This window comes from Erythrolamprus reginae, chromosome 9 (genome assembly GCF_031021105.1).
Source record: "Erythrolamprus reginae isolate rEryReg1 chromosome 9, rEryReg1.hap1, whole genome shotgun sequence".
NCBI lineage: Eukaryota > Metazoa > Chordata > Lepidosauria > Squamata > Dipsadidae > Erythrolamprus > Erythrolamprus reginae.
In genome coordinates this window covers 39,443,407-39,450,732 of record NC_091958.1, presented here as the reverse complement: position 1 = coordinate 39,450,732, position 7,326 = coordinate 39,443,407, and the positions used below count along the sequence as shown (strand labels likewise).

At 44.6% G+C, this 7,326-nt stretch overlaps 1 long non-coding RNA gene across 1 annotated transcript; it reads right to left on the bottom strand.

The window, feature by feature from the left end:
* Window positions 1-800: 800 nt before the first annotated feature.
* LOC139172560 (uncharacterized) lies at window positions 801-7,200 on the bottom strand. Its single transcript, XR_011559890.1, has 5 exons — window positions 7,113-7,200; window positions 3,395-3,548; window positions 2,011-2,146; window positions 1,620-1,772; window positions 801-1,347 (listed from the first exon to the last, which is right to left on the bottom strand). It is a non-coding gene; the product is annotated as an uncharacterized lncRNA (long non-coding RNA).
* Between the last annotated feature and the right edge of the window lie 126 nt (window positions 7,201-7,326).

Sequence of the window (7,326 nt, the reverse complement as noted above, 5' to 3'; positions counted from 1 at the left end):
ACCTGTGGCACCTGTGCCATAGGTTTGCCATCACTGGATGGAAGCGACCCCAAAAGCCGCATTTCCGAAGCTTTCAGAAGTGCACCAAAAAGCCCTTGGCCGCCTTTTTGTCATGATTCAGCTTTGGCTTTTGACCGCTGTTTGATGGGGAGGGGGAATTGTATTCCTGGGGCAATGATGTTCCACAAAGGGGCCACCACTGAGAAGGCTCTTTTTCAGGGATGCATAGAAACATAGAAGATTGATGGCAGAAAAAGACCTCATGGTCCCTCTAGTCTGCCCTTATAGTATTTCCTGTATTTATTCTTAGGATGAATATATGTTGATCCCAGGCACGTTTAAATTCAGTTACTGTGGATTTACCAACCACGTCTCCTGGAGGTTTGTTCCAAGCATCTACTACTCTTTCAGTCAAAGAATATTTTTCACGTTGTCTCTGATCTTTCCCCCAGCTCACCTCAGATTGTGCCCCCTTGTTCTTGGGTTCATTTTCCTAGCATTCCCTCCTGAACCTTATTTAACATGGACCTATTTATTAAAAAACAAAAGTTAGATGAAGCTGACGTTACTGAGCAATTGCCTGATGTTTTTTTAGATTGAAAAAAAATTGTGGGCTCGCCTTGAAGGGACATAAACAGTACCAGTACACAGTACAGGTTCTGCCAGAAATCTGACGACGCCAAAGTGTTTCCCCCGAAGAAAAAAGGTTGAAAAACACTATTGTAGTGGTTGAAATTTCCTTTAATATTTAATTTAAAGTCTTAAGTCAAATTAAATGAAAGTTAATCAATTCCTATCTTTTTAAAAATAAATACTTTTTAAAAATTAAACAATATAAATTCAAGTACAAAAATACAAAGGCAAACACAAATACACACAAATTTGAAAAGGGGTTAGAGAGATACCTTGCTCTCTCTTTCCTTATTATATTTTATACTTAATTCTATGTAATAAACAGTTCGCGGTTACCCGTATCGGTATTTTCCATGTTCATTTCATGTAAGTCTATGTCTCTTAAAAATAAATACAGTTCAAATATATGTCAGAAATAAAGGGTGAAAACAAATTTTAACTCTCATGCCTCGAAGGGTCCAGTGAGAACCCGAGAACGTCCTTGGAGATCCTGGAAAGTGACATTGTTCATCCTTGGGGTCATTGTTCATCCTTGGCTTCTGCATTCAAGATGTTGCAAGTGTTGCCAGAACCACCAGCTGAGGATGAGGAGGCAGCCATCACTGTGGAACCTCCATTCCGGAATCCATCCATTCCCAGATCACCATAATTGATGAACGAGGAGATCAGACCTTCAGCCCTGCTCGACAATATGAGGGTTGTTCACATTTGTTCCTGGGCAAAAAACAGCACAGACTGAATATTTTAATAATAATGGAGCAAGAAACAAAACAATGAATAAAACCGAGCAACCAAATTAACATTAAAGGTGTCTACTTTCCTTTCCCTTTGGCTTCCACACTCCAAGCACCCCTACCCAAAACAAGAAATGCAAATCCACACAACGAATGCAGAATTAAATAACAGCAACAATAAAAACAGAATATACAGTATTTCAAATAGAAAAATAAAGGAAAATTGACGACCAAATTAGTTCAAACACTTACTATCATACTGTTGTGGATTGCGAGACGAGGTGTGACATCCTTTGTTCATCAATAAAGGTGATGCGGGTATGGATGGGTTCCGGTATGTCGCCATTCACACTGATGATATCGGCCTCCCTTGGTGGTTCTGGTGACACACTCTTGCATCTTATTCTGTGGATTGAAGAAGATAAAAAGAACAAAATATCAGTGAGTGGATTGTTTCTGAAGAAGGATAGCAAAGCTCATTCTTAATAGATTGGGGGTTGGGCTAGAAGACCTTCAAGGTCCCTTCCAGCCCCGAGGGAGTCTATCCTTCCTCCTATTAGCCCAACCAGGATTTGGGGGGGGGGGGCTTTCCAGGCCTCCCTCAGTTGTGGTGACGCCCCTCCCCTGATCAGGAGCCACTTACATGCAATCGCGCAAAACAAAGCAGAGGGCCATAAATAGGTAGAGCCCAACGACGAACACGGCTGTTTTCCACGGTTCCCCAAGGACGTTCTCGTGCAGGGCAGTGGTTGTCACAACCTGTTCAGTTGGGTCCATAACTGAAAGAGAAAAGGAGGGTAAATTTCTGGTTTTCATGGTTGGTGCTTCCCCACCAAGATTAAATACCCCAAGGCCGAAGTTCCAAGGAAGAAAAAAAAAATCCAAGACCAAAAATCAGGTCATGCTTACCTAAAGTGACCAGATTTTAATATTGGTAAAGAGGAACACCATTGAGTGAGGTGGGTAGGTGGGTGGGGCTTACCCAAAAAGTTGCAAGAAAATTTTCCTCTTTCTCTCTCCCTCCCTCCTTCTCTCCCTTCCTTCACCTCTTTCTATCTCTCTCTCTCCATCCCTTTCTTTCTCTTCCTTTCTCTATTTTTTGCTCTCTCTCTTCTTCCCTCCCTGTATCTTTCTTTCTCTCTCCCTCCTTCCCTTCCCCTCTCTCTCTTTCTCCCTCCCTTTCTATTTATCTTTGTCTCTCTCTCTCTCTCTCTCTCTTTCTTTCTTTTTTCTTTCTCTTTCTCTCTTCCTCTTTTCTCTCTCTTTCTCTTTTTCTCTCTCTTCCTCCCTCCCTTCCTCTCTATTTCTCTCTTTTTCTCCCTCCTCCCCTCTCTCTTTCTTTTTCTCTTTCCTTCTCTACCACTCTCTTTTTTCTCTTTCTCCCTTTCTCTTTCTCTTTCTTTCTCTCTCTCTCTCCCTCTTTCCCTCCCTCTCGCTCTTTCTTCCTCACCTTTTCTTCCTCTCCTCCCCTCTTCTTCTTCCTCCACTAGGGCCTTCCCCCCCCTCCACAAACCCAGCCCCCTCCCCAGGGCTCAGTAGGCGCTCTGGTCCAGGAGCATCTTCACCTGGCCCACCTGGAAGAGAGATGCAAAGGCAGCCTAGTCTGGCCTCCCCCCACCCGATTTTCCCCCGTTTGGGCCAGGCCCTTCAGCAGGAGGCTCCTTCCTCCCGGGCTCCCCCGGCTGCCCCCCCACCTGTTCCTTTGGCCCAACGGGGGCTCTGAGGGCAGGGGGCAAATGGGGGGTGGCAGGGGAAGATCCCGCCTCAGGATGCCCCTGAGTGCACTCAGGTGGGGTCCGCCAGCTCTAAGGCGAAGGAAAGCAATGCTGTGCTTCCCCCTCAGCGGATCCTGAGGCGCCCGGATGGACTGCGCGCAGCCTAGACACAACCGCCAGGATGTCGCCCACAGGCTGGCCGGAGCCTCCAGAAACGCCAAAGCAACCAAAGCTTTGCTGAGCGCCCAGAGACACTGCCTCCCCTCAGCAAGTCCATTCCTCACACCCCCTCCCCCCGCAGCACCCCTTTACCTCAGTGGGCCTCCTCGCTCTTTCTTCCTCACGCACAGAGACCTCTTCCTCTTTCTCCACGCAGAGACCTCTAGCCAAGCTGGGTTAGGGGCGGGGAGGGTAAGGCAGCAATGGAGAGCCCAGAATCCCCTTCCTCCAGCCTCTTCCAAGGGGGCTGGTTGGGAGAGAAAAAAAGCAAGACATTTTTCAAACAGAGCAGGACGCGGGACAAATGATTAAAAAGCGTAACTGTCCCACTGAAAACAGGACGCCTGGTCACCTTATAGCTTACCACTCGATCTGCCTGTGGATGTTGTTCTGTCGCTGATGGCCAGGTTCTGTGGGGCTTTCGGAGAAGTGGCCATCAATACCTTGATTCAATCCCAACTGTGTACATGGACTACGCCATCAAATAATATCCAACCTCCATGGAAAAAACTGAATTCCTCCCAAGCAGGCCTGGTAGGTTCACCTCCTATTTGCAAAGGGAACCTCAGGCACAAGACCCGAGTTGCAGCCTAAAAGAAAGGCCCTTCCACTTCATCCCTTTTCCTTCTTCAGGGATGGAAGAGACCCCATTCTGCCCAGATCCCAAAGGGGCTTTTCAAAGGACACCTGTGTACACTGAGAGCATCTGCACCAAAGACAAATTCCTTGTGTGTCCAATCACACTTGGCCAATTAAGTATTCTATTCTATTCATAATTGCGGTGATACATTAATAGAAGTCAAATAAATTAAATTTAACAACTGTGGCAAGAAAGGTCATAAAAATGGGGCAAAATTCACTTAACAAATGTCTCACTTAGCAACAGAAAGATTGGGCTTCAATTTTGGTGATACATGGAGGATTACTTGTATTAATCTCCTAGAGCTCTCTGAAATACTCCGATTTCCTTCATTTACAGGATGCAGCTTACTAGAGTTGGAAGAGACTTTGGAGGTCATCTAGTCCACCTCCATGCATATCATTTCAGACAAATGGTTATCCAATCTCTTTTTAAAAACTTCCAGTGTTGGATCATTTACAATTTCTGGAGGCAAGTTGTTCCACGGATTAATTGTTCTGTCAGGAAAGTTCTCCTTGGTTCTAAGTTGCTTGATTAGTTTCCACCTATTTATTCTCATCTTACCCTCAGGTGCTTTGGAAAATAGTTTGACTCCTTCTTCTTTATGGCAACCCTTGAGATATTGGAACACGGCTATCATGTCTCCCCTCGATTTTCATTAAACTAGCCATGCCCAGTTCGTGCAACCGTTCTTCCTATGTTTTAGAGCCCCCAGTCCCCTAATCACCTTTGTTGCTCTTCTCTGCAAGTTTTCCAAAGTTTCAACATCTCTTTTATAATGTGGTGAACATAACTGGATGCTGTTATGTTATCATACTGTGAACGAAAACATCGTGAGAGATTTGCTCAGTGCTTTGCTACAGTGAAGGTACACTAACGTCTTTATTTCAACCTGTAAATTTCATTCCTTTTAGGTTTAATTTTTTTAAACCTAAAAGAAGGGACCCTGTGGGTCTTCTAGTCCAGGTCCCGATATTTGCTGTCTCGCTGTCTGCAAAATTATTTGCTCTGCAATCTAAAGATGTTTTAAACTAATCTATATTGGTTAAAAGCATCAAGGTTGTCGCCGGTGTGCCATTCAAAATTGCTGATCGATCCCCTCTCGCATCGGGTGCTTTTACCCATTCAGATTCAGCTCTGGGAATGACTTCAAGGGCCCAAACAGAAAGATCCACCTCACACGGGGACCCTCCGTGACAGGCATAGAGCCAGGGATACACCACTCACACTGCAAAAAGGAATGTCACTGAACAAAGTCACAAACACGACCCTGTGATTCATAAAAATATGGCCATGGGCCAAATTGGCATCTCTTCACGACTGAAAAACTTTCCAGACCCTGGAAAGATCTTCTCAGTCTCTGCAAATTCATACTACAATCTAAATGAACAAATCTGTTTTGTTTTCAGCTTTTAAAAAAATCCTTATATTTAGAATAGGATAATAGAGTTGGAAGGGACCTTGGAAGTCTTCTAGTTCAACTCCCTGCTTAGGCAGGAAATCCTACACTACAGACAAACGTATCCAATCTTGTCTTAAAAACTTCCAGTGTTGGAATATCCACAACTTATGGAGGCAAGCTGTTCCACTGGTTAATTGTTCTAACTACCAGGAAATTTCTCCTTAGATCTAAGTTACTTCTCTCCTTGTTTAGTTTCCACTCATTGCTTCTTGTTCTACCCTCAGGTGCTTTGGAGAATAGGTTGACTCCCTCGTCTGTGCGGCAGACATTGGAAGACTGCTACCACATCTATTTACTTTGTTTATGTTTGTATTTATACCAATAACTGCTATCTTGTATATGTTTTGACAAATAATAAAATAAATAAAATATCACCCCTAGTCCTTCTTTTCATCAGACTAGACATACCCAATTCCTACAACTGTTCTTCATATGTTTTAGCCTCCATTCCCCTCATCATCTTGGTTGCTCTTCTCCGTGATAATTGGAGTCAGCCTTCAGATAGGGTTTTCCTCATCCAATCACATTGAGGAATGAGTCTGTCAATCAAAACAGCATGATATACATATCCGGCCATCATGTAATATCTCCAGTTTGAGACTCAGTCCTCCATGAGGAAGGATGTGGAATTCCTATCTGACTGCTGATTAATAGATAGCCACAAGAAAAGAAAATTTAACACTACAAGAGTTTCTTCTGCTGTTATCTCATCACAGTTGACTGTATTTTTAACTTGGCTGTAATATTTTACCTCAGTAACCGGACCGCTTGTCACAGGCTGTACTTCTCAAAGTCAGCTCAGGACAGTAATCCAGCCATACTGATCACAAAGGCCTTGCCCGATCATTTTATACTATCTCCTGGCTGGTATTTGTTTTTCCTCTCTACAAGGTGATTACCAGTCACCAGATTTTAAATCTCCCGCTCATGTCCACCATCTTACAGGCGCTGGGGGCTTGCCACCGCGCCAAAAGCCAATAACTTCAGACTGTGTTATCCAGCCTGTCAGCAGATTCCCTCACTTACTGGGCTGAGGAGAATCTCTATGGAGAATTCACAGCAGATTTCCCAGCGGCTGATGCCATGCAAGGGGAACAAAATGATAACAAAAGCAAAGGCATCATATTCTGAGCGGAAGGCTTCTTTGCCTGTTGAAATGCCTCAGTCATTCAGAGCGGGAGAGTGGAGTGACAAAAAGTGTGAGCGAGCGCACAAACCTGGCAATAAAGTGGAAAAGCAGTCGTCTTTACCACCTCACTTTCCCTCAACTTCATCAAGCAAGGGCGGTCAGCTTTGGATTATGAGAGGGTGTCTCTAATTAACACAAATGTGTGGGGGGAGGCAGGTTTTAAAGCCACAGCTCAGCAAGTGCCTCCCCCCTCAGGTGGCTTCGGCTTTTGGATCCAATAACCCACACATGGCAACTGCTTCACAGTTACCACTGCTAGTTAGTAATATAACAGCCTTGCCTACTACACCTGGCATTCAGGTAGGGCAACAACCAAGGACTGTCCAAACAGCCCAGCCACCAATATTGGATCCTAACAACATTCAAAATATTATTGCCAAATGGCTGTTTTTCCATTCTACATGGTGATTACCGGAGCTTGCTCCAGTCGCCCACAAAACCAGGCCCAGCCTCTGCTGAACCAGCCTCCTTTGCAACACAAATCCTTTGGAGCATTAGAGGATCATAATTATTCAGATACCTCAGATAATGAAAATCCTCAGTATTGGAGGAGGCAGAATGTCAGGATGGGGCCCTCTCTGCTGATGAGGCTTTACCAATAGAGAAGCCTACTCCTGCAGGCCTTTTTCCACCAGCCTTATTTAAATCACTTCTCCAGAAGGCTAGGACTACTTCTGGCCTGGCCACGCCTCCTATCACAGGAACTGGAAACAAAGCTTCTACTTCCCATTCCA